Genomic DNA, 27,612 nt, shown 5'->3' on the forward strand with positions numbered 1-27,612 from the left:
GGTCATCCTCAAACCCATCATCCAAAGTCCACTATAAAAGTCACCTCCTCTACAAAACATTCCATGAAGCTACATGGTAGAATCTGCCTTAATAGTCAGGTATATTAAAAAGATAGATTACATTTTAAAGTGCTTTGTTCCCAACAGACTCAGCTTCTCCAAAAGCCAGCAACTTGGTTCTTTCCTGTCCCTAGCATTTAGCACAACGGCTGGCAAATAATCATGATCATTGAAAGAATAAATGAATGAAAGGTAAGAGGATTTTCAATTATTAAACGACATCACAACTGCATGCCAGTAGGTCGTATTTTCTAACAAGAGTGTCTACAGAGCTGCTTTGTCTGAATTCCCATTCTGGGGTGATCTAGTCAATTTTCTCTACATGTAGCTGCTGGGATCCAGCTAGAGACAACTGCTGCTTACTGTGTGGTGAACCCAGTATCTCTGGTGGTAACTAGCGGGCTCCCCACAATCCCACATCACCTGGCAGGGTGTTTCTGCTTACGATGCTAATGAGATTTTACTTGAAAGATGTAATTATTGCCGCAACCCAAGAAAATAATTAATGGCCAATTTTAGTGGGCGAAATATTCATTAATCAAGTCAACAGACAAGAGACCTGCAGCGTTTAGGAAAAAGGTCTTTAGAGAGAAGGAAAAAAAGATAATCACCTAGAGATTTCTCCTTTTCATAAGTATAGGTTAAATCTATTCAATTATAGTCTCTTGAAAGTTTACATTTCAGATTTAGTCCAATGACTTCTAATGAAGTCTAGGTTTAAACTTTTGAGTTTTAGAATGCATTGCACAACTGTTATTTAATCATTATACTGCACAAAAAGGTAGCGATAACAAGGAGACATTAGTCTCATATTTGGTTGGTTTAAAACACTTCACGCAAGGATTTCTGAACATGACAAATGTCAGCTTCTGTTTTCTTACAAGTGAGGAGGAAGAAAGGTGTCATGATGAGAACACCATTGGGCTTGGTAAACATTTACGTCATCTTTGACCCTTATAAACACACAGCTTTTTAACTGAGGGTGAGAGGACATTTTAAATTCTTCTAACACCTTGGTAATCAGAGCGCAGGGAAATATCTGCCCAAAAAACAACACAGTGACCCAGAGATCAAATCAAACGTACACCTACTATTAAAAGATACTTCAATCCCAAAGAGCATGGGCCCTCATAAAAAATGATAAACAAACCCCTCCAGCCTCTCCCTCCAGCCCTTCTTCTCAATGCCCTTTTATAATATTCATGTCCTCAGATTTATGTCGACCATATATTGCCTAGATGTGTCTCCCCATTCCATTAAAAGGGACTTAAGGGACGGGAGATGGGTCACAGAAGGCAGCAAACAATAACTGACAGTTGAGTTTATTTTTTAAAACCAAAAAAACTTCCATGTTTTCATTTAATTTTAAATGCTAACAACCATATTCCAGGCTCGACATGCCCGTAAAGCTGTTTCACAGTCCAGGGAAAAAAATTTTTTTTATTGTAAATAATGTTCACCATCCACATCTTAACAGTCTGGATGCTGAAGCATTTTTCATTTAGAGTAATGATCTCCAGGAGTAAAAATAATATAATTATAACTGAACTACTTGGTCAGCTAAATCACAACCAGAAATGCACTGGTATGTATTTCATTCACCGTGTCAAAAAATCTTCATTCTGAACCATCAACACAGCACTAAATTTTGATCTGTCATTGAAAACAGGTCGCTTCTATTTCTGGCTTACAGCATGGTAACAGGGCACAGCAATTGGCAAAGACAGTTAATATTTCACATTAAATCTCCCTACCTGACCTTCTGAATCAAAAATGGAGGGACTCATGAAGAAGAAATTAAGTAAATACTCTTTTTTTCCTTAAAAAACAAAAACAAAAAACCCCTCTTAAAGGATAGAAAAGAAACGACTGAAATTCTTGGGATGCAAATTTGTTGTTGATAGGTCAGCCAATAAAGGCCACTGAAGGGTGTGGGTGGCACCCCTGGGCTGCCTCCTCTTAAAGACAGATAGGAGGGAAGAGGGAGTTTCTTGGTGTCCAGGTGGTCCTTAAGACAAAGCCAGAACTGGCATTTCCAGTGGAGGGAGGACTACAAGGTCAAAGGGTATGTCAGCCACTTTGGGTGTGGCCTCAGCTGGCCCTTTGCAACCCACTGCTACTGAGGGTTGAGATGTGGACAGAGGTTGATGGACATGCATTGCAGAAGGAAGCAACATCTCTTGAGACTCTTCTCCTCCATGAGTCATTTTGAAATCTCTTGTGGATCTGTATTTAAACCACGTTTTTATCTTTCTTTTAGTTTACCTTTAAATACAATTTGAAGAAAGTTTTGCAGATACTTCTCCCTCCTTTTTCCCACCACAACCTAAGCCTGGGTAAAGTGACCCTCCCATCTGCTCCTTTTAGTTGCCCCATCTTCACACTTACCCCATGGTTTGAAACCTCCTGATGGGCATTCTCTCCCACTAGCTCCGTGTTTCTCAACCTGGGTAGGTTTATCAAGTAGCGGCTCCTTGCTATAGCCCCAGTGATTCCAGTTTAATTTGATCTGGCATGAAACACCCACTGAGACACCTGAGTGCACCGCAGGTGACTCTCATGTGCAGTCAGGGCTGAGAACCACTGCTGTGCTAAGCTCCCCGGGCACAAGCCCCAGGGCTGTTCACCTTTGAACCAGACCTAGCGCAGGGCCTGCTTGCTAAATAAGAACCAGACCTAGCACAGGGCCTGCTTGCTAAATAGTAATGGAATACATAAAAGAATGTTGTTCAGTGATTAAAGAAGACAGTGGGAGGAAAAAATAGGAGGGCCATTCAGGATGGCCTCTCAAACTTGAGTGTGCATCAGAATCACCTGGAGGCCTGTTACAGCTCAGGATAGCGGGGGTTGGGGGAGTAGGGCGGGCATCCCCAGTGTTCCTGATTTAGTAGCTCTAGGGTGGGCCCTGAGAATTTCCATTTTTTACAAGCTCCCAGGTGACGCTGATGCTGCTGACTGATCTCAGAACCACGCTTCTAGAACCACGGCACTGAAATGACCAAAGCAGTTTAGTAATCTTAGATTAGATGACACATAGTAACGGGCTGCAGGATCTGATGAGGTGGTCAAGGATAGTAATTCTATGAGAGACATCACAAGGAGGGGCTGCACAGGTCTTTAATCCTATCTGATTGCTGGCCACAGACAGACCAGGGCTGAGGAAATCTCCCTTTTAGACCGTGATTCCAATTCACTCAGCTACCTTTAATCTTCATGGCTTAAGTATATGAATTATCCATCACATGTCCACTACTATTCAGAATTAGGGTGTGGTTGGCAAGAAGAACAGACTGCCATCAATATCTAAATAAAAATTACAGTTAACACTTTCTTAGAAATAGGCCTAAGAAAAAATTTTCCAAAAGCAACCAGTGGCAGACCTAGGCCAGAAAACAAACCCATGGCTGCTAGTTAAATCAACTGAGGCAGTGGATTCTACAGCTGTAAAAATACAGTGGTTTAAAATCCAAGCTTCCAACAGCCATCCAAATAGATGCTAAAATTACATGGTGGGGCAGGGGCGGGGAATGCATGCTCTCTTTACTGCCAGTTAAGAGATTTCTTTCTTAACAGATAAAGGAAAGGAATAGGAAAATGCCAATTGCATTTGGTTTTCCTAAGAGAGCACTGGCTACTGGTTCCCAGTAACCCTCCCATCACCCAAGCCATTGAACAGTGACACAAATGGCATTGTGACAGTAACACAAGCAGGGGTTCTCTCTCCATTTCTGATGAACCATCTTATGGGTTGATATGGTTTGGCTGTGTCCCCACCCAAATCTCATCTTGAATTCCCATGTGTTGTGGGAGGGACCTGGTGGGAGGTAATTGAATCATGGGGGCAAGTCTTTCCCATGCTGTTGTTGTGATAGTGAATAAGTCTCAAAAGATCTGATAGTTTTAAAAAGGGGAGTTTCCCTGCACAAGCTCTCTCTCTTTGCCTGCTGCCATCCATGTAAGACATGACTTGCTCCTCCTTGCCTTCCACCATGATTGTGAGACTTCCCCAGTCACGTGAAACTGTAAGTTCATTAAACCTCTTTCTTTGGTAAATTGCCCAGTCTTCGGTATGTCTTTAACAGCAGCACGGAAACAGACTAGCATATGGGTCCTAGACAGCAGTAATAAACCTGGGTGTTAGACAACTGAATGTCTCTCTACTTTGGGGTTGTGAGACAGTCTTCAAGGAGTTTCTAGAACAGAAGTAAACAGGAAACTATGTTCTCTGAAAACACAGTCTGTTATTGGGAAGGGAGTGGCATAAAGATGGTGGGCTCACCCACTCAACAAGGATCAACCCTTACATTTGCAGAGAGCAGTGGTTTAAAGTGCGGTCCTGGAGCAGCAGCCCCCAGGATCCTGCCAAATTCTCAGCTCCTGCCACTCCCCAGACCCAGCAAAAGCAGAAAGTGTGTGTGTACGTGTGTGTGTGTGTGTGTGTGTGTCTGTGTGTAGGGGTAGGGGGCAGTGCAACCTACATTTTAACAAGTCCCATGCTAAAAATTCTGACGCAGCTCAAGTTTGAGAGCTACTGACAGAGCTTCAGAGTCCTCGAAGCACCTCGGCATAGCGGTATCATTCCATTTTAAACATTAGGGAACTCAACTGAGACAACCAAGATAAGCTTAAGGAGGCATAGTGGCTAAATGTTAATACAGGATCCTGGAACAGAAAAATGACATTAGGGGAAAACGAAGAAATCTGAATAAAGAATAGCCGACAATGCATCAATTTGGTTCATTAATTGTAACAAATAGACTATACTAATGTAAGACATTAATAACAGGGAAAACTCGGCATGGGAATATATAAGAACTGTACTATCTTTGCGATTTTTTCTAAAATAAAAAGTTTGTTTAAAACAATTAGGGAACAGATGCTCTGAGATACATGTTAAAGCAAGATGCTAAATACACAATGGGTGCCTATGGCATTATTTTCTGTATGTTTAAAATATTTATGAAATATTTTATAATAAATTATACAATACTTTGAAACTGTAAAAACTATACATACTCAGACACTGTTTTGTCTTTTCTCCGGAAAAGGACTGGCATGTGTTTAGATAAGGATACTGTGCTTACAGCAGGCCTGAAACACACCCTCGTTCCAGCAGAGGCTGTGGATCCTTTTTGTGCAAGCCCTCTTTGTATTGTCAGCTCTGGCACCACGAAGGGGACCTGCCCATGCTCAGGATCGTCCCTGAAAAATAACTGCTGCGATGGAGATGCTCCAGGTCCCCCCTGCTCCCCAGGCTCCAGGTCCCTGCCTCTCCCCTCACACCCACCACAGGCCTGGGCATCTCATCATGCTTATAACCCCACAGGGCCCTCATCTCAGCTAGGCCTCCTCTAACAGTAGCTGCTCCTCCTCCAGACAGTGACAGCATTTTAATGAGGGCACTATAGAGCCTCTGAGCCCCGCAGGAGTGAACTGCATGCTGAAAGCTGCCGGTGCCTTCAGACCAAGCCAGTTGGCCATTTCCCTCTGCCTTTCTTTGCTGCAGACTGGACTGCCCTTGGTCAGAGGTAAAACCCATGCCTCTCGCCCCAGTGGCTTCTGATGGAGCAATGCCTCTGAGGTCAGCCTGGAGCTCTTGATGATGCATCAAGTCACTTACTTACCTCTTTCTTTTCCAACCTCTGAAGGAGTTAAAAACAGGTGGTGAAACCGACAGAATGTGGATTCAGAGGAAAGAGCTAAGAGGCCTGAACAACCCATAAACTGAATTTTAATCCCTAGAATAGTGGGACATTCACGGCTGCCCACATGTTTCTGAGGCTGGCTATTTTCACTCTGCTGTTTTAATGCCAACACCAAGGAATGTGTGTGGCAGCCAGCCTTCCCCTGACACCTTTGCCTTGGGTCTCACCCAGACCAAATGAGTGAGGATGAGGGGACAGGGGCCAAGGGGGCATTGTTTGTGAGTTCAAGAAACAACACTGAAAGCTTACTGGTTTGTTTTCTAGACCAAATACATCACCCTCATGTACCTGCTGGCTCCCCCTGCCCTTACTCATGCCATTATGTCATTTTTGACTGCTCTCCTTCCACTCCTCAGTGGAGTCAAACACAATCCCTCCCTAAAGAGCCTGTTGAAGTCCAAAAGGCAGCCCAGGGGATCGTTCTCTGCTTTCTTTTGTATCATTCATTCTTTCATTCAACCAATATTTATCGAAGACCTACTATGTGCCAGGTACTGTTCTAGGCACTAGAAATATGGCAGTGAATGACAAAAAAAAGAGGATTTACATTCTGGGAAGGACAAGGGTCAATAAGGACATCACTAAATATACATTGTTATGTGTACTATGTCAGATGGTAACTTCCAGGAAGAGAAACAGAACAGGGGAAGGGATGAAACAGAACAGAACAGAACAGAACAGGGAAGAGAGCCATCCTGCTCTCTTCACTGGCACTTAGGTTAAATATGCCATTATCTGGCCGGGCCCAATGGCTCACACCTATAATTCCAGGACTTTGGGAGGCTGAGGCAGGTGGATCACCCAAGGTCAGGAGTTCGAGACCAGCCTGACCAATATGGTGAAACCCCATCTCTACTAAAAATACAAAAATTAGCTGGGCATGGTGGTGGGCGCCTGTAATCCCAACTACTCAGGAGGCTAAGGCAGGAGAATTGCTTGAACCTGGGAGGCAGAGGTTACAGTGAGCTGAGATCACACCACTGTACTCCAGCCTAGGTGACAGTGAGACTCTGTTTCAGGGAAAAAAAAAAAAAAAAAAAAAAAAAAGCCATTATTTAACTCAGTTAATGTTTCGTTTCCTCTTCAGCTAGATCCTCTATGTTCTCAAACAATAAGGGCTGTTTTCGGCTTCTTCCAGCATAGGATTGTACATACTGTCGCCGTTCAACCAATTCTGTTGAACAAAGAAACTTATACAGCTGATTCATATTTTAGAAACACAGACCTTCTGGGTGCAAAGGGAAGTCAGGAGATGAATTAATCCATGTGGAACTGCAGGCAGTGAGTCATCCATTCCACACCTATTTTCCAGCAGCCATGTCCTAGGCACATGAGTGCAGCACTGGCCAGATACTTGTGGGCTAACCAGTGAAATCCTGCCCTCGTGATGTGTACATTTTGGTGAAAAAGACCAGCAAATGATAAGTGATTACTTCTTTGTTTTTGTTGTTGTTGTTTGTTTGTTTGTTTGAGACAGAGTCTCGTTCTGTTGCCCAGGCTGGAGTGCAGTGGCACAATCTCGGTTCACTGCAACCTCCACCTCTGGGGTTCAAGCGATTCTTGTGTCTCAGCCTTCCAGGTAGCTGGGATTACAGGTGCCTGCCACCACGTCTGGCTAATTTTTTGTAATTTTAGTAGAGACAGGGTTTCACCATGTTGGTCAGTCTGGTCTCGAACTGATCTCGGGTGATCCGCCCGCCTCAGCCTCCCAAAGTGGATAAGCAATTACCTCTATGAAGGAAACGGGCAGGTAGATGAAAAGGAGAAAAGCAACACGGAGGATAGGAAAAGGCTTTCCATGGAGATGATGTTCCAGCCAAGACAGGAAGGGGTAGAACGAGCCAGCGAGGCCAAGGGCAGGATGGGGGTGGGCAAGGATACTGAGAAACAGCTCCTGGAGGAGGAGTCGGCCAGGGCACAGGCCTGGAGGCGGAAATGTGCTGGGTGCATGGTCACAGAATCCAGTTAGTGTGGGGATGAGGCTGGGGAAGGCAGGAGCCAGCTTTCACAGGCCCTTGTGGGCCACCGTTGGGAGTGTGGGTTTCATTCTAGTGCAATGGAAAGACACAGGAGAGTCTTAGCAGGAGAGAACACAAGATTTCTATTTTAAGAGGATCCCTCTGAAAAGACGGCCCCAGAATCAGGGTGACCACATGTCACATTTTGCCAGGGACAGTGCCACTTTATACCTGTTGTCCTAGCATCATTATTAACAGCACCCCATTTCACTCTCCAAAGTGTTGCAGATTAAGGGAAAAATTATACAGTCATCCTATCCAGAACCCATTATTACAACTAACATGATTCACTGTTCTGAGAAACCTGATATGCTCTGTACCAGTCACATCCCCCCAAATACAGCAGAGGCTGAATACAACATATTCTATGGTGGGAAATTAAGCCTGTCCTCCAGCATCGCAATTATAAAAAGGTTCTACTGTGTTCTGGTGGTTTGTTTGAAAGACAGGAAGAAGAGAAAATTCTATAAACTTCGCTCCATGATGTACTCCATATTTTACAGCTGCTGTGAGGGGAAAACTTTTCCACAGATCAAATCTAAAATTTTCGTGGTTCAGTTGGAGTCTCCTCACTTGATATGGACAAAAAGGGCCAGTCATTGCTGTCTGTGCAGAGATCCTGAGAGTCCTGTTCTTGAAGAAGCCTGCCAAAGTCACCTCTGAGCAGCTCCAGGTTACATAAGCCCTGTTTCTCTAACCTCTCCTCTCAGGTCTTATTTTTCAAATGTTCAGTCATCCTTGTGGCTCCTCTGTTTATCCTTGCCAAGTTCTTCACACTGACACAGTACTTCTAAAGTTATCCTCCAGAAGCCCTCTGCTATTTTCCCTACCAAATCTTTCCAGAAGCCTCAAAGCCATTCTCCTCTGCATCTAAGCCATGGGCCAGGACACTGGAACCAGTGCTGACAAGCCACACTGTACCTCCTGCCTTGCTTCCACCTGTCCTCCTTGGACCAGACCACCTAAAGAGAGGATTAAGCATAATCTTACCGTGTCTGGGGGACAAAGGCACGTAGGGTGGCAACCTCTGTCGGCTTGGATTATGCCCCTTCTCATATTCCACCTTAGAATCTCAGAATGTTGGGGTAAACGTGACCTTAGCAACACTCTTTTCATTTGGTAGATTTATTGAAGGCTGATCCTACAAATTGCTCATAGATGGGACAGAACTCACCCTGGACCGTGGCCCTTCCCCTCTGCTTTGCTGCCCCTCCAACCACGTCATGGAAATGTTACCATCCTCTGATTGATTTATACTGAGCTGAATTTACATGTCTTTTCCTACCCCCCTCCTTGACTTTATTTAGCTTCTTGAGGGCAAATAATATATTTAATAGGTCTCTGTATTATTCACAACATGGCATCTTCCATGTAGCCAGGTCTCTGGGGAGATATTTGCTGAAACTCCTGAATGGATTCTTAAGACTCCTCCTTGCTTTATGATAGAGACAAGAGTAACACTCCCAGGCTTTTGGGGGTCACAGGCTCTGCGACAAACAGACCTGACTCCAAATCCAGGCTATGCCACTAGTTTCCAGGCTATGCCACTAGTTTACCAGCTAGTAGTTAACTAGTTGTAGGAAAGGTATTATAATTCATCTTTTCTTCATCAGAATAATGGGTGCAATATACCTACCTCTTTCTGAGGGCTACAAAAGCCTACCTATGTTGCACAGAAATGCCTCAACAGACACATGTTCTGCCCTGAACACCACTTCTCCCTCTTTTGCTTGCTCTGCTCAGCTATTTTCCCTATAGGTTAAGCTTTTACCAAAAAAGAAAAAACATCCTAACAGTGCTGTTCTTACCAGAGATACCATTTTTTCCTCATGCTGAACTACTTAAAACCCTCCTTAGATAAGAGATAAAACTATGCTGTAACTTATATCCTTTTGCAAATTTTTAAAGTAGAGTGCTGCGATAATACCAAAATGGGGGAATCCCTAAGGTGACTTGGGACATAAGTAGGAGTGAGGAAAAGTATTTAAGCTTAGAGAGAAAAGCGAAGAGAAGCCTTCTGATGAGGTGTGAGCCCATGGAAAACGGCACAGGGAAAATGAATCGGAAATGCAGCCTGTGGGGTAACACTGCTGCAGAAGGAAACAAACGAGGAGAGCCAGCGCCTCCACGGTGCCTTCTCCTCCTGGAAGCAGGAGTTGAAGCCTATGACCCCTAGGACTGATCCCATACTGACATCTTGTGGTTACAAGTGTCATGACACTTACGTGGTCCTACGGCAGGCATGGACATGCATATTCGTACCACAACCATGTCTTCATTTCGCAGCATTTCAAAAGCATCAAACGTTTTCTCAACCCCAAGCTCCCTGTTCTCAGTAGAGGTAGAAGTGAGCGAAGGAACTGCTGATGAATGTGACACTGGCATTTGTCCCTCCCAACTGCATCCACGCTAGTGGCTGAAGCCTCTGCAGCCTTGGCTGAGCATGTCTTCTCCAGCACCCAAGGCCTCTTTAGGAGAATTACCAAAACTCACTGGTTGTTTTAAAAGTGAAATGAAAACTGCAGCTGCTCAGAGCTTTCAAATACCAACCGAACCACTCCCTCATGAAGTCTGAGGGAGGAAGTCAGGAAATAGAAAAGTAACCTGGTTCTTTGGAATTTCAAAATTAAATTTCTTTTCACAACCATACCCCAGAGCTACTCAGTAATGGAGGTGCGCCAGAAACCCTCCATCTTGCAGAATCCCAGATGGTCCTGAGTGCCTGCTACATTCAAAGCACCTGGGGGATACTAGTGCACCTCAGAGGGCCCACGGTCCAACAAGAGATGGGCAGGACCCCATCACGGTGAAGTAAAGGAAGAGTGGCAAGGGGCAGACACGGGCCGAGAGAGTTCTGGCAGGAGACACCAGGAAAGACTCCCATGGGAGAGCAGCATTTTTTCTTTTAGGATGAGCAGTGTGGGGCAAATAAAGTTGTGCATGAAGGCATTTATAGCAGGTGGTTAAAGTCACAGGCCTTAGGAATCAGACAAAACAGGATTTACGCCCAGGCCCATCACTTCCTAACTGTCCATCTGAACATGATCTGTGAGCTCTCAAAACCTTGTTTTCTTCCTCTGAAAAGCAGGGATGAAAATTCTGACTTGATGGAGTTGTGAGGAATGAGTAAAATAATGTGTAGAACTGATAACTCGGCACACACTAAGGACACACACCAGTTGCTAACAGCTGGAGGAGCAGCAGGAGCGCAGTGACGGGCAGGAAAGGCCGCCACCGCCTCTGGAAGTCAGGGGCAGGTGAAGACAGTGTGGACGTAGGACAAACAAAGACATGGTGGTGGGGCAGGGTTGGAGGACAGAGGCACTGGACACCAGGCAGGGCCGCCTGACCAGCTCTTGCTCCTCTCTGCTCTCCCAATGCGTCACCTGACTCTTCACTTGGTTTCTTTTTGCCTGTTTATAACCTGTCTCCCCAGGGATGTTATTTTGGCTTTCTGGAGACAAGGGCCCACAGTTCATCACCAAGGGTCCAGCAGAAGGCCCAGGTGCAGAGCAGACATTCACTGAGCATTTGGCCTGGCCCCTGCCTGTGCTGGGTCACTTTCGGCAAATTAACTAACCTCTGTTAGAAGGCAGGTTTCTCTTCAGTAAAATTCAAACAAAGAAACAATACTTGCCTCTTTTGGTTGCTGTGAAGATTAAATGAGAAAATGCAAGTGAATGGACAAATGACTGGGAAAAGGCTCAATAAAAGATAACTGCTATGACAGCCGCACCTGCTAGAGTCCTAGCTGCCAACTTCACAGAAAGCACTGAAGACTGTTTTCTATGAAACCCAGTCTCAAAGACCTAAGGATATGCTCAGATAAATCAGACAGCGTTGAACAATATCGTCACAACAATATTTTCTAAGAGATTTGTTAAGAAAATTGGGTTTTCATCTGAATTTCTCCATATTATGTAACTTTCCCACTTCTTAAGCATAGCTTTCAAAAACACACCATGGCAGCACTGCCCTTAACTGCTTTTCCAGACAAAATCTTTTCAAATTTCCACCAAAAGAATGCAGTTGGCACCACCTTTTCCTGACCGTCCTAACAAATGGATAAACTTTGCTGCAATGAGACAGTTTAGGACAACATCTGCTCCTATCTGCCAACAAAGTTCAGCTGTGGCTTCTGACACTAAATAGGGCAAGAAAATCTCTTCCTTTAAAAAATAATAACATTTATACTTTTTTTGTTGATCAAAAATAACAGATGACTATAGAAAAAGTGGAAAATCTAGAAAATTATAAAAAACAAGTTACCCATAATCAACTATCCAAACATAGTTCAGGCTGTGCATTTTACTATATCCTTTACTATCCTCTTAGTCTTCTTTGCATATATATTTTTAAAATGGAGTCAGTCTTATCTTTTCACTTATTATACCTGAAGATTTTCTTTAATATTTCACTTTGTTGTTGTTGTTTGTTTGTTTTGAGACGGAGTCTCTGTCATCCAGGCTGGAGTGCAATGGCATGATCTTGGCTCACTGCAACCTCCACTGCCCAGGTTCAAGTGATTCTCGTGCCTCAGCCTCCCGAGTAGCTGGGATTACAGGCACGTGCCACCATATTTCACTTTGTAAAAAATTACCAAATTACATAAAGCTGTGCTGGATGTCAGGCAGTACTGAAAGAGATGTGAGGTGAAGTCTTTATTCTCTAGAGGTCGGTGCTTCGTGAGGATACAAGACAAACACACAGGAAAAACAAATAATGGTATACAATAATGATGGTATATAAGAATGACTTAAGACAGGGGTAGTACAAACAACGTCTGTGAGGTTCACACCTAGATGAGATTACCATGGCTTAGAATGGCCTTGCAAGGACTCCATGAAGGAAGACAGAAACGAGTCCAGCCGTGAAGCATTGTAGTTCTATAGAAAATTTTGAAGTGATAATGACTAATTTACCTCCCTTTCTCCAATATATCGAAGGACAGATTCACTGAAATAATTTCCCTTGCTAAGCCTTTGCTCTTATGGACAAAGCTGAGCTCCCACAAAAGCTGTTTTTCAAATATCATAAATGAGGATGTAAGTAATTCGAAACGATTTTCCAATTATGTTTGCATTCATGAGGAAAACTAAGGTTTTAAGAGAAAATAAAAAAGGTTATCTGAAGAATTAGAAGTGAATTCTGAAATTCCAGATTCCTGGTGTCTAAATAACACATAATACAAGAATTAGCAAGAATCTACTCCACACATGATACTGAAACTTGGAACCACTTAACAACCAAGCTTAATTCCTAGGACAGACCTTCCTGCTTAACCTATATTCATCCACTCATCCATTCAGGAAATACTGTTAAGTATTTTAGAATGTGTGTTAATGAGTCCAGCACTGGGCTAGGCACTAAGGCAAAGTGAACCATATGGACAGGTTCCTGCCCTCATGGAGTGGACAGTTTTAGTAAGAGAGAGGCTGACAGGTAGACAGACAATGACAACCCAATGTAATAAATGCTTGGTAAATTAAGCTACCTTAAGGACTTATAGATGCTATAGATATAAATGCTTCATTAAGAAATGAGCACCTAGAAAAAACACTATATTAACCTACACTTGGAAAATTAGGAAAGCTTCTTAGAATAGATGACATTTAAGTTTAAGGAAGAAGAGCAGAAAGTCAGGAGCGGCAGTAAAAGAAATATCTAGGGCTAGGCACAGTGGCTCATGCCTGACATGCTAGCACTTTGGGAGGCCAAGGTGGGAGGATTGCTTGAGGTCAGGACTTCAAGACCAACCTGGGCAGCATAGCAAGACCCCATCTCTAAAAAAAAATAATAATAAAATAAAAAATTTAAAAATGAATATGGTGGCACCACCTGTAGTCCCAGCTACTCAGGAGGCTGAGGTGGAAGGACTGCTTAAGCCCACGAGGTTGAGGCTGCAGTGAGATGTAATTATGCCACCACATTCCAGTTTGGGTGATAGAACAAGACTCTGTCACAAAAAGAAAAAAAAAAAGAGAGAGAGAGAGATGTTTAAGAAGAGAGAACAGCATATTAAAAGTTCTAAGGGAGAGAAAAAAATATGGTGAAAGAGTGGAAAAAAGATATTCAGAATGGCTGGGTCCGAGGGTGGAGAAAGGAGGATTTTGGTGAGCTAGAGGTATGCACATACATAACCAGGTGTGGGCATGTGTGTATACACACATACTCATTTAGACCTCAAAACAATCCTTCCATAATTATCATCATTTTGAAGATGAGGAAACAGGTATGAGAACACTAGTTGGTGATAAACAATAAGTAGCCAAAGGACCCTGAATGGAAGAGGGACATGATGAATTTTGCATCTCTGGCAAAATACCAGTGATGCAGTGTAGAGAATGCTTTGGAAGATAGGAAGTGATGATAAAATCCTTATTAAGCTTCCCAGAGAGATTAAAGGGCTCACTTTCTGTCATCTGACATGCCATGCCCTGAGCCTACAACTTGAGAGATCATGAAACGTAGACAGAACCTTTTCCTTCAAGGAGTTTATAATCTACCAGGGGCAACAAGCTTATTGGGACACTGGGTGCTCTCTGTATTGCTTGACAAGGATTCCACAGACCAACTACTTTCTAAAGCACCATGACCAGCAGAATCATAGACTGAGGTTCCTTCTTTGAAAGACAGCCAAGCTTCTTGCAGGAAGAGAAAGCCCTGACCACAGGGAAACAGTGACCACAGCTACAGCCCAAGCTCTTCTCTGGGTCTGACAAACTCAGGACAATGGTTCTGTTCCCTAACACCTTTCTATAATCCCTAATCCTAATCTGGTGACCCACCAACAATGTCCGTTGAGTGTCCAGGGCTGTTCCTGGCTTAGTCACACTCTTCCCCTCTTGGGGTTTAGCTACTTTGTCACCTCCCTGCTGGAGAAATGCCACTTACCAATGATAGTGTTAAAGAACATTTGTCCTCATACTTAACAACAACCCAGTCAACCCTTTATTCTACTTTCTTCAAAGCTATGAGTAAGAAAGAGAAATTAAACTAAAATTTTCAGTGTAGGTAATACGCTCTCCATACAACAACATCATATCTAAATCCTTACAACCACCACCATGAGAAAAAGATGTGCTTGTCCTCACAAAACATGAAAACACGGGAAAAGGTAAATTGACTTGCTTTGGTCCACATGGCTAAATAAGAGCATAAGCAGTCTTCAAACCCAGTTCTGACTCCAAGGCCAGCCTCATTCTACTATATTATTTAATTTTTCAGAAGTAAAATATGTCATTTAAAAACATACTATCTTTCTCAAGTTGGCAGTTAACGTGTTTGCTACAGAAGATTGGTCAAGAAACCAATCAGGGGTTTAAAATCTGACTTTGAAATTATATCCTCAACTCTTAAACCTTCACTTATGGTTTAGTGGTGTATTTAGTCTTGTCAATATGGCCCTTGCAGCAGCAGATGTTGGACTGATGTGAGATGGAAAGATTTTTGGCCAGGTTTCTGAAACCCTAAATTCTAGACCAGCTTTCCATAGTGAATACAGGTTCATGAGAACTAGGGCGGAGCTGGGGTTACTCTAGCCAAATGCACACTGTTATTATTCAGAGCCTTGGCACCAAACTTTGCCAAGGTGCTGATAAATCAGGGTAGGTTATATGTCAATTAATTATAAGTAGAGAATCATATAATTCATTGTCCAAACCATTGGGACACAGTGAAAGGGAGTGTTATTAATAATGACAACAGGACAAATGTGTAATCCAGGTCTGGCCATGGCAAACCAACACTTATGGTCACCCTGGTCATAAGGAGCCCCTTTACTTTCTAGCTTAAGGCCTAGGTTACAGGAAGTCTAGAGGCCCCACTGGGTCTGGTTGCCCAGGCTCACACCCTCATCCTGTTGCTAATAGCAACAAGTGACTTCTAAAGATGAATCTAAGGAAAAATGCTCCACAGGAATAAAAGCTACAAAAGTATTCTTCTCTAAAGCCCAAAGTTAGCCCAAACCATCTACCCTAAACCTTGGAGCAGGGTAGGCTGCAGTGGAGGAAGTCTGTTTTTCTTACTACAATATCCTTCTCAAAAGAGGACTAAAAGAATAAGAGAATGTAGTGCAGACACAAGAGCTCTGAGCCTTTCGTGCACCAAACTGACAGTCCCTGGCACTTGTGGCCCAGTAATAGCCCTGATTTTGAACCTGTTCCAGCTGCTTTCCCCCTCAAGGCTCAGGTTCCTCTGGGTGACTGCAATGCTTCTAACATATGTACAAAATGAATGTTGAAAATTCATTCCCCCTAGAATGTGCTACTCATAAGAATTCCTTGGTGTAGGGGAATCTAACCAATGGTGCAGGTATCATTTATGTAACTAAGGTACCATGCAAAGGCTATATTTTCATGTTTATAAAAACAGACCCAATTTCTTGCCCCTAACACAGAACTCTATACCCAGTAGTCATTTACTAAATGTTCTCTCAACTGAATAGGACCTAGTTAAGTATTCCTGAAGCCACCGGCACTGGAGAAGGGAGCCAGCACCTCCTTACTGGTGAGTGGTCAGGAGATGTCCGCAGAATGGCTTATGCCACAAAACTTACTGCACCCCTTACCTCGGTTTTCCACTGCATCAGGTCACAAACTTATTTGATTTGCTGCCCCAAGTGGGCTTCACACCTTCCCTCCTATTCGCCAGTGTGTCTTTTTCCATTACCCGTGTTTAAAAACAGACTCTTTAATTTATGGGCATTTAGGGCTGGTGAAAGTCTCCAAGCTCTGGGCTCACCACAGACTCAGGCCCCTAAATGGTAACAGCTGAGCTGGCTTGTCAGGAGGGGTGAGGCCCCTTCTCCCGTCCCTGGAGAAAACAGCCTGAATGAACAGATGTACTGACCCCAGCCCCATGCCGGTCTCAGGGGCTGCCCCAAAAGTGGCTCACTTGGGGATAAGGGTTGTTGCTTCCATGGTGAAGAAGAAAATCCTTATTTGTGCCTGGAGAGTAGGAAAAAGTGGTTCCTAATGCTGGCCCTGGCCTGTTTCTGATCTCTCACAAGGGATGAAACACTGATAAGGACAGTCCTTTATTTGTGGGTTATGTTCTTGTTTGGTTATTAAAATACCCTTTCTTTCGTGAAATAATGTGGGACAGTAGGTGACATTTTAAAATGTCTTTCATTGGCAAAATAAAGAGTTACCATTGGCATATTGATAAAGTTTTTTGATAAAATTTTACTGCCCCATGAAATGCAAAAATCTGGGAAATACTTCCTTAGACTCCATGCCAAGGCTTCTGAAGAGCAGAGAAATGGGAACGTGGGTCGGGAGAGTGGGGAGAGCACTCTCATCTCAGAACTCCAATCTGCTGGCTGCAACATAAACATTAAATAACTAAAGGGGATGGCAACAAAGCTATCTTCATCACCTAGTCCAGGCCAGGCTGGGTACTTATATTATCTCAGTTAATCCTCACAATTACCCTGCAAAACAGACACTACATTTTCCATTTTATAGCTAAGGAGTTAAATGTGCAGCTATGTACCATCAACAAGTAGCTGTGGAAGGCTGGGATTCAGCCCCAATGCCTGTTTCTTTCCCTGATGCACGGGGTATGCAGTGGGGAAACAGGGCTATCAGCTTCACTGAACAGCAAAACAGAACTTTTGAATTAATCAAAGTCATGAAGGGACCCATTTCTCAATAGAGCCTATTACATTCTAAAACCCAGATGATCATGAAGACATTATAATGGAAGTTCGTTTATTCTCTGTATTTTCTAATTGGTTTATTTGAAAGTTTGGTCTCAGGAACTGCTCTGCAAGGCTCTGGAAATGACTGAATCAAAACAAGCCCAAGTTCAATATGAAACAAGCAACCTATCTTCTGCAAAGCAATAGTCTTCAGCCAAATCTGAAACACCCAAGCAGTCATTACCCTCCCTTTCTTGACCTCTGGGTATTTCATTGCTTGTTGCCATTTCCAAGAGTTCAGGTAGGCTTGAATAACGGTTCATTAAAACCAGAGTTTAAGGGGGAGGATTTTGAACAATATCAAAGACCAAGGAGCTCACTTGAATATTACCTGCAGATTTAACTTAACCATGTTGTTGCTATTTCCAAAAAGGCACAAACCACACTATGGCTGTATTCTTAAGGGTCATGTAGCACTAAATACTAAATCAAACTTCTTGTGTCCATTGAATCTGCTGAAGGCAATATGTAGAGATGTTGCAACATTCTTCTCTACCACCTTTCCATTCTGCTCCATTCCCACTTTTAGACACAAAGCAAAACCATCCACCCCAGGAATGTAAAAACAATGCATCCGCTCATTAATATGTACAAATAAAGATGCAAGAGTCAATTGTCACGAATAAGGATAGGATTTGGCATCTCATTTGGAATGTCTCCTTTGCCTTAACAACTCTATTAAGCGTTGGTGAATAACATTACGCAACTATTCATCCAACCAATATGTACTAAGTGTCTATTAAATGCCAGCCATTGCTCAGGATGATGGGGATGCAAAAGTGAATTAAGAATAAAGACAAAAATCCTTGCCATTATGGACTTCTCCCTGTAGTGGAGAGAAAACTTGATATTATACAGTAAAAACTTTACTCATTAAAGTTATAATTTAAAAATAATAATTTCACTTTTAGGTGGTTTTCATGGTACATGGAAACTCATGAGTTTCTCAAATTTATTGCTTCATCCTAGGAGAAAAAATTATTTTGCAGATGATTTAACATAATATACCTAACTTAAAGCAAAATTATGCAGACATCTTTTGTTAATATCCACATTCCTGACATCTTCCTTGCAGTTTTTCACTTCTAAGGGCTGCAGTGATTCAAGGGACTGCGCCGAATGCTTCTTAGAGGATGGCCCCGGGGAGGAATAGGATTCCCAGCACAGGACTCATTCTTGTGATGTTCTGCCAAGTCAAATTTACTTCCTACAAAACCAACAATTCACTTTTATGCTGGATCACTAAATAATATGGCAAAATTTTAGTCAGAAAACTTAGGCAGAAGCTTATGAAATATCTTAAGAATGAAGGAGAAAGAATGAGGACAAAACAATGGAATCAAGATATCTGACACATCACACTTTGTCTGTTGTAAGGAATTGCTAACAGATGAAAAGAACGTCCTCTAAAAATCCCCTCTCAATCCACAATCAAGCACATGCAACAGAACAGACCATGGGAAGTTACTACAAAGGCAACTGCTTTCTTTATCCTAAACAGATGTATCACAGATAAAAATGGCTACAGAACTTGGTAATACCTATGTAGAGAATGAAAGGCTACATGGGAAAATCTATAGAATTCTTAGGAAATAATGTTTTCGATAAAATGGGAACCATTTTAAGTACTGAGGCAACAGAGATATTAAATTTTTTAACCTAAATGTTTAGATCTTTTCTTACAGCATATAAGCTAATTATTTAAAAGTTTGAAAAAGAAAGCAATGGCACCTTTGCAATGATCAGAGCCAAGTTTGCTGACAAGGTGAAGAACTATACAGTCAGTACTCAGGTGCTGGCTACAGTGCATCACTAGGTGGAAAACAAATCATAGGAATCAGTGGTAAGTTCAGACTCAGTAAAGTGCTACACATTTCTTCAAAGTCAAGGGGTTGAGGTGAATGGAGCACTGGCCTCAGGTATACCTGGGTTAAAGCATCCTTACTTTCAAAATCTGAAAAATAGCAAGAGTTAATAATACAACTTGGCATCATTATATCAGAGTGTCAGAGCAGGTGAGCTGATGAGATTCAGAAAATAAAGACAAGGACTCTGCAGGCGGTGCCCCTCTAGATGCAGACCTGAGCAAACCAGAAGGAGCAAGAGCCTTGTAGGGGCTGGCGCAGGATGGAGAATGTTTCTAAAGAATTGAAAAGGAGTGTTCAGTTTAAATATACAGATACAGAACACAGCCTCAGTTCTGACTGTAGTTTAGGGAAGTTTTATAGGCTTGTGGAAGGCAGGCATGGAATACAAACAAATCAATGCGGACAGGAGTAAGAGATAAACAGTTTTAAATGTCTTGTACAACTAAAATGTTTCTGCAGCCCACGTTTACTGCCAAAAGAGGAGACTTGGAAAATTTTGGTCTGGCTATTCCAATTATAGCGCTTTATGAAACCACACAGGATACAGCACTACCTTCTTGAGAAAAGCAACGATGCCTTGACCAGGTAAACCTCCATGGTAAATGTGACTTGTTATGGATAACTGTGCATAAGTAAGGGCTGTTCGTCCTTTCAAGGCCTGGCTTCATTCCTTCTGGAAGACAGTTGCAAAGATCTTGTAAATTTTGCTTTATCTATTTGTCAGATTGAGACTTGTACCACTAAAAAAAAGTACATGAGTTACTATGAACCATTATACTATTTATAATGTGAAGTACAGGTCGTCAGTTACCATCTTGACTTTAAAATAGTTTTTATTTATCTTTGTGTTGGTTTAAAACTTAAACTTTAAATAATGTCTCTCTCTCTTTTGGTTTAGGGAGAGAGAAAAATGAAAGTTTTGATTTCTATTTTGGTCTTGCCCAAAAGTATTTCATAAACATTTACTAAGAAGGTTGTCAAGCTCTACCTAACTGCCCCCATGATAAAGATAAACCTTCTTATGATATATTCAGATAAATACATTCATCATTTTCATCCTTGTGTCATTATTCATACCAACAAAGGCACAGTTGTCATTAAAAGTAACCACAGTTCCCAGGCATCTCATCAATTACCTAACTACCTATTCTTGGCAAAGCTTGGTTGCTATACACGAAGCATATTTACATCTACTTAGTATATGGTCTAGCTGTTGAGTCCTCTAAAGCCAAAAAGACATCTATACCTCAGGTTCAGCTCTCCTTTGCATCCTTTCTCTATCGATGGCACCTTCATACATTAGATCCTAAAAAAGAAGTCACCCTTAGGTCTTTCTAGACCTTAGGAAAGAGAAGAGTCTTTAGAAGTTGATATGGGGAAGAAGGGGCCAGGAAGTATCATCTTTCTGATGGCCATTTCTGCCTGTGTGTCTAACAGTGAACGTTCATATAGAACAAACACCGGCATGGTGATGGTGGGGGATGACAGATGTTGAGTGGACGATGGGGAGAAGAGAAAGTGTTTGTGGGAAGACCCTCACTCCCAATATCCCACCCCTCAGCCCCAGATTGCTTCTGAGACTAGGAAGCAGAGACCAGGAGGAATGTAGCTGGCGATGCAGTGAGACCTTATGCTGGTTACTAGCATCGTCCTGCAGAGCGTACCATTTGTACATGTACGTTTGCGTATGCATAACTTTTTCACTTAGAAAATGGGCTTCTTCCATTATTCTCAGCAACCTAAAGCAGGAACAGAAAACCAAACACCAAATGTTCTCACTTATAAGTGGGAGCTGAACACATGGATACAGAGAGGGGAACAACACACACTGGGGCCAGTCATGGTGGCTGGGGGAAGGGAAAGCATCAGGAAAAATAGCTAATGCATGCTGGGCTTAACACCTGAGTGATGGGTTGATAGGTGCAGCAAACCACCACGGGACATGTTCACCTGTGTAACAAACCTGCATATCCTGCATATGTACCCCAGAACTTTAAAACAAAGAAAAGAAAATGGGCTTCTTTTCTCTGATAAAGACTCTCTGGGAAGAGACAGGATCTACACTTTGTCACATGGGAACCTGCAATGGGAGACATGAGGATTTTCTTCTTTCTGCGTGTGGGAGGCTTTGCTTTTCCAAGAACACTTTGGAGTGTCTCACGCAACCATTAAGTGAAGACTGGGGCTGGTTCTCTTCCTAAGCTTCACAACAAATCTAAAAGTTCTAAAAGTGATATGATCTATGTTTATAGAAGTTCATCTTGTATATGTACAAATCATATGAATAAAACATGATTTCTTCCTTACTTTCATGTTTACCTTCTCCTTCTCTCTTCTTTAACCCGCAAAAGGGAACTGTGAAATCTGCATAAGAATCAACACTGGCACTGCACATTTTGGACAGAAACCAAGGACAGAAAATATGGACTCTGAAAATACTAGTTCAGAACTAAATAAATAGATCTGCAATTTGGAAATTAATAATAAGAAAAAGTTACTGGCTTTCTTTGTAAGACTCACAGAGGATAAATACATCTTATAGTTTTGGAATTAAAGAGAAAAAAATGGCTCTGCTGTGCCTTGCTGAAAGCTTTCTCTGCCCTGGCATGTTTGTAAACAGCATGTTTCACTTTGCTAGCAGGAGTGACAGCTTAAGAGTGTCAAGCCCACTCCCTCATTTGCTAGATCAGATAGCCTCTTCTGTTTGTGAGAAGTGAAACCTTATCTTCACTTTAATGAGAATTTGCCCAATATATTTAGAATATGAGGCAGGGCTATCCCTGAAGCAACCTAACTGCCTCTGTGCTTCATGCATTTCCAGCTAGGTCTAAGAATCAACATAAAAAGATTGAAAGCTTTAAACACCTGAGTTTGGATAATTCTAGCCAGGAAGAGACCCCAGGACCAGGCCAGTGTCATTACCACGTAAGGAAGTAACATTAGCACAACGGGCCCAGTCTTTGACCCTAACCTGTGCCGCATCCATATGCTCTACCATCTCCCCTTTATACCTCTTGGTCCTCCCACTGCAGCTCCAGCACCTCCCCTCAGCTCCCCACAAGGAGGCGAAAGCAACCCAACACAAACGTGTGTGCCCAAGCATCTCCTCTCAGTCCTTGACCCCTTCATCTTTACTCTCTAAAGATATTACTACAGTACCTTGCAAATTGAATTTAACAAAGGACCTATGTAAGTATGGATTATGTTACTTAAGCAAACTAGATGGGGAGTCCATCTTTTCCATATTTACCCCTAGAACAAAGCAAAGTGCTTGGTACTTAGTTGACATAATGCTGACTCAAGTGAAAATAAGGAGACTGCACGGCCACTGGGATGGAACATCGATTATGCGATCAGAAGTCCACAAAAATAAAAACATTTCCAAGGAGTTAAAGAGGAAGACCACAGATTTGGAGCCTAGTGTGTAATGTGGATAAAGACTTGAGGCTGGCAAGGTGGCAGAGGACAATGGCACCAGGGCTGGAATGGCAGCAGACTGTGGCTCTAATTAGAAATGAGACACTCCAGGACCCAAAACTGGCTAGGCCTAGGGTACGCTCGAGCTGCACATGTAAGCCTGTGAAGGCTCCAAAGTTATTTGGGGAGTAAAACCCTTGGAAGAGAGTGGTCATACCGCTAATGAGAATTGAGGGTGTGGAGCAGATGTGGGGAATTACTGTAATGTGACCACAGGGCACACCCCAGCTGAGGAAAGCAAGAACTTACCAGCTACCTGTGTAAATACTATCCTTTGTGCTTGACAGCAACTCCCCTTTCTTTCAAATGACATGCACCTCTTTCCTTCCTGATTTTCAAAGAGCCCTGATTGCTAAACTTGTAATTATGGTACTCTATGAGAACTCTTTTTTGGGGGGGCAATGGGAGGAGTCTCACTCTGTCACCCAGGCTGGAACGCAGAGACACGATCTCGACTCACCACAATCTCCACTTCCTGGGTTCAAGCAATTCTCCCTGCCTCAGCCTCCTGAGTAACTGGATTACAGGCACCGCCACCATGCCCAGCTAATTTTTGTGTTTTTTTGTAGAGATGGGGTTTCACCATGTTGGCCAAGCTGGTCTTGAACTCCTGACTTCAGGTGATCCACCTGCCTCGGCCTCCCAAAGTGCTGGGATTACAGGCATGAATCATCGCACCCAGCTGGAACTCTTAATTTTCTCAAATCAGTTAGTCCTGATGCATAAGAAATACCAATACCTCTCTAAAAAAAAAATTCTCTTTTATGACTTTCTGAAATAAAACACCACAATATGAATTTCAAACTGTTCTGTGTTCTACTGATCCCAGGCAAAACACACACATGCACACACACACACGAAGTTTAAGTAGAACCTTACTTAAGCAATTTGAGTCAAAGGAACATGAGAATCTGAAAGGTTAGGGTGGGTTTTTGTTCCCTTTGGCCAAATCCTAGAAGGCTTTGCCTACTGGGGGCCCCACTGCTTTTAAGACAAACAACAGGGAGAAGAACAATTGGAAGCACAAAGAAATCCTTTCAGTTTCTTTTGTTATTTTGAGGCAGTCTTTGAGGGTGGCCAGTTATAATAAAAATATGAAAGAAAACTAATACACACACACACACACACACTGATTTATAATTTTTATAATGGAGCATTTAATATTCACATTCTTGTATGGAAAATATTCTTATTTTTCCCAATCCTGCTTCATTCCAAAAGCATTTACAAAAGAGACAGCTCTGTCTTTAACTCACAAATGAGAAAACAGAGGCCAAACTGTGTAAGTGACTTCCCTATACTCACATACCCAGGTGTATGGCCAAGTTGGAATCTGAACACAAGTCTTTTGAATTAAAATGCCATAATCCTTCTAGAAAGTACAGAAATGACACCATCATCCTCTTAACAGAAACAGAGATCTGGATGAAATATCAGAAGACAAATCCTGCTTCCCTGTTCACTCAGAAAGGAATTTGCTATTGAGTAAAAGGTAAACATGCCATGGCCTCTGCAAACAAAGTGTGATTTTTTACTATCCTGTATATTAATGAAATACCATCACAGCCAGCAAGATGAGAACTTACAACGTGAGGCTAAGACATGAAGGCTGAGCCGTTACCATCCTCAAATTGCAATCTTTTATATATATAAAAGAAATAGGCTGGGTGCAGTGGCTCAAGCCTATAATCCCAGCACTTTGGGAGTCCGAGGCAAGTGGATCACCTGAGGTCAGGAGTTGAGACCAGCCTGGCCGACATGGTGAAACCTCATCTCTACTAAAAATATGAAAATTAGCCTGCTGTGGTGGTGGGCGCCTGTAATCCCAGCTACTTGGGAGGCTGAGGCAGAATTGCTTGAACCCAGGAGGTGGAGGTTGTGGTGAGCTGAAATCGCACCTCTGCACTCCAGCCTGGGCGACAGAGTGAGACTCCATCTCAAAAAAAAAAAAGAAAGAAACAGGCCCAATTTATCTGTTATAGTGTTGAAAAACATCAGTGTGGCATTAATCTCAAGTAAGTAAAAAAACAGGAAAAGAATGAGAAACTTAAGAAATCTAGAGATAGAGAGTATCATCAAAAATAAATTTTTCAGAAAATATTTTTTCACAACATGTTTAACAAACTCTTAAAAGCAAATAATCCACTCAATTTTGGTGTAGAGCCCTTTCTCCTAATGGATGACTGCAGGAGAGATTATTGTGGTTCCTTGCTTTACTTTTGGGAAGGGCTGGACGAGAGAAGCAAGCTGGAGGATAAAGTGCAGAGAAATTATGGCATGCACAGAAATTGTTAACATGTACTCATTAGTGAGTACACAGAGTGACAAGATGTAAATCAGAAAATATATACCCGATTAATTTTTCTTCTGGGTTTTCAAAACCCAGCAAAGCTTTCAACCATTGTCCTGAACAATTCTCAATTTCAATTCTAAAGCAACAGCAACCTGAAACCCTGAGAACAGACCATAGACATGTATGACAATAAATACATGAAAATAAAGGAGAAAAATTAAATGCAATTATCAATAATATCTTTAAGTGGAAGAAGATATATTTGTGAAAATTCAGCAGGAAGACCTTATCTTTTTTTCTAACAATGTAACATACATAAAGTCAAATGGAGTAGCTCTAGCCTCTCTATAAGTACATGTATGTGAGATGATTGCCAAGGACCTTTGCAACTTTACTCAGTAAATTATAATCATTTCTTTGTCTTGATGCACTAATATGTAACAACTGTGGGGGAAAATACAAGTAAATAACACCTTCCCCCAACCAGTCATTTTAACATGCAGTACTCTGCAATAATTATGATTCCATTATACACTCAAGTCCACCAGGACAGCAGCCCTGCCTAGAATAAACTTCAGGTTAGAGTCAGTTTGATAAACACTGATTAACAAACTACTGACATACTAACAAACTAAAACCTATCTGACTTCTATAGTGATTTTTTTCTTATGTTTTGTACAGTTATTGGGGGCATGCATATTATTTGAAAATATTAGTAACCCGAAGTTGTTTTCCTTGTTTATTCTTCATCTGGTGCCATAGTCTTCACTCATTTTTGGGGGGAACAATGAGGATGCAAACAGAAGTGGTAGAGTAACGCAACCTCACTCTGCAGACAGCTTTGGACACAGAGCATCTTGAAAAAGGCTCGCACTGGAGGAGGTAGGGTCATCTCTGGAGGACATTTGGGCTTCCTCATGGCACACAGGTTATTCTGGGGCCTGCCCCAAATGCCGTGATACCTTGTGCCAAACAGAGGAAAGGAGGGAGAGCTACCTTCTTAACGTAGGTTAGTGGCTTTTACCTCCCTTTATTAGACACCTAGAGGTTCCTAACCCTGCCTGGGCACTCAGGGGTATGGGATGTTGGGGGTGAGGCTGTGCTCCTGGAGAAGGTAGGAAAGTACGGTCAGGGATGGGGAGAAACATCTGCAAAGAATGCACATAGCAAGACCAGAGAAAGTGAATAACCAGCAACCCTCACGGCAGCCCACTGGCATCTACAGAACAAACTCCCTCTAGCTACAGCAGATGTCAATCTTTCGGCTCACTAATGGGCACAGTTCAGTGGCCCAGTTTACTTTAGGAAGAATCTGGGCCTGGGGACAAGGGAACACAGTGCAGCACACCCTTACTGGGGTGCAGAGGGAATCAATCTGTTCAGAGTTTATTTGGGTACGTGCAGAACTTGCTTAACTGTCCACCTCTGTCTGAAAAGAGACAATTATGATGTAGGAAAAGAAAAAGCAGCAAGACTAGATGTACTCAAACACAATAAATATTATGTTTTCTTGCAAATGTCCTCAGCAATGAGATACAGAAGCAGAGGAATTTAAAGAGCACATCCAAGAGATCTGCACAGTCAGAGAAATCAGTGACTTTGTTTTATTTTTCAGTTTTCCAGGCAGGACCAATTAAACCTGTCTTAATAAAATTCTCAAGCAATGCTGACATGATTCATCTATGTAGTATTATAAGAGTTTAGCAGGCCCCATTTTAACCTTGGTTGAGTTTTATGACTCATGTAAAACATTCTGAAAATGACTCAGGGAAAAAGAGGGGACATAGTGAGATAAAAGTGGAAGAGGTGAGTCATGAGATCTGAGTTCTTATTCCCCAGATCAGTAACTAGCTGTGTGGCTTTGAACGGGTCCCTTCACTTCTCGGAGCCTCTTTTTCCTCATGTGAAAGAAAGGGAAGGAATTTTTACAGTTTTATTTGTATGTGTCTATTTCATCTCCATTTTATTAAAAACTGGGCTCAGGTTGAACACACTTGGTCAAAATGAACCCTCTTTCTAAATGCCAATTCACAGGATTGTTCCATATCCAGAGATGTGTGGATGGAAAGGTTCCTTATTCAAATCTTATTAATGAATTCCAGACACCCAGGACACCCCCAGCAACAAGGAATCTTTCGCTGAGTTGCTTCATGCCATTTTTGGACAGCATGAATTATCACAGATGTCTCCTCATAATTTCTACATCAAACTCACTTTTCTCTACTCTAGTCACGTGTACGCATAAATTGCTGTACTAGAAATGGGCAGAGAGATTTTGGAATTTTCATTGCCAACATCACAATTTCAAATAGGAAAAATAAAAAGCTTTTTTTCTTCCAGCAGAGAATGCATGAAACTCAGTTGATAATTCTTACAAATGGTACCAAACAAAGGAAGAAAATACCAGAACCGATGGGCTAATAATGCAACACAATACAAAGAACAGAGGAGAATGGGAATTTCCATGAAGTGGGTAACCTATTTTTGG

At 42.2% G+C, this 27,612-nt stretch overlaps 1 protein-coding gene and 1 long non-coding RNA gene across 3 annotated transcripts in view; one reads left to right on the plus strand and one right to left on the minus strand.

The window, feature by feature from the left end:
• JAZF1 (JAZF zinc finger 1) overlaps positions 1-27,612 on the minus strand; it is a 356,426-nt gene that overhangs the window by 186,686 nt on the left and 142,128 nt on the right. Inside the window, exon 1 of one of the 2 annotated variants that reach the window (XM_063708432.1) lies at positions 8,774-8,875. The exons of the other annotated variant lie outside the window; for it this stretch is intronic. The gene's annotated coding sequence lies outside the window, so the exon portion shown is untranslated. Of the gene's footprint in view, positions 1-8,773; positions 8,876-27,612 lie in introns of those variants that run through there. 2 annotated transcript variants of the gene reach the window in all.
• Positions 1-27,612, plus strand: part of LOC129523639 (uncharacterized) — a 100,923-nt gene that overhangs the window by 49,521 nt on the left and 23,790 nt on the right. The gene's annotated exons all lie outside the window — the stretch shown is intronic.

The sequence above is a fragment of the Gorilla gorilla genome, chromosome 6, assembly GCF_029281585.2.
Source record: "Gorilla gorilla gorilla isolate KB3781 chromosome 6, NHGRI_mGorGor1-v2.1_pri, whole genome shotgun sequence".
NCBI lineage: Eukaryota > Metazoa > Chordata > Mammalia > Primates > Hominidae > Gorilla > Gorilla gorilla.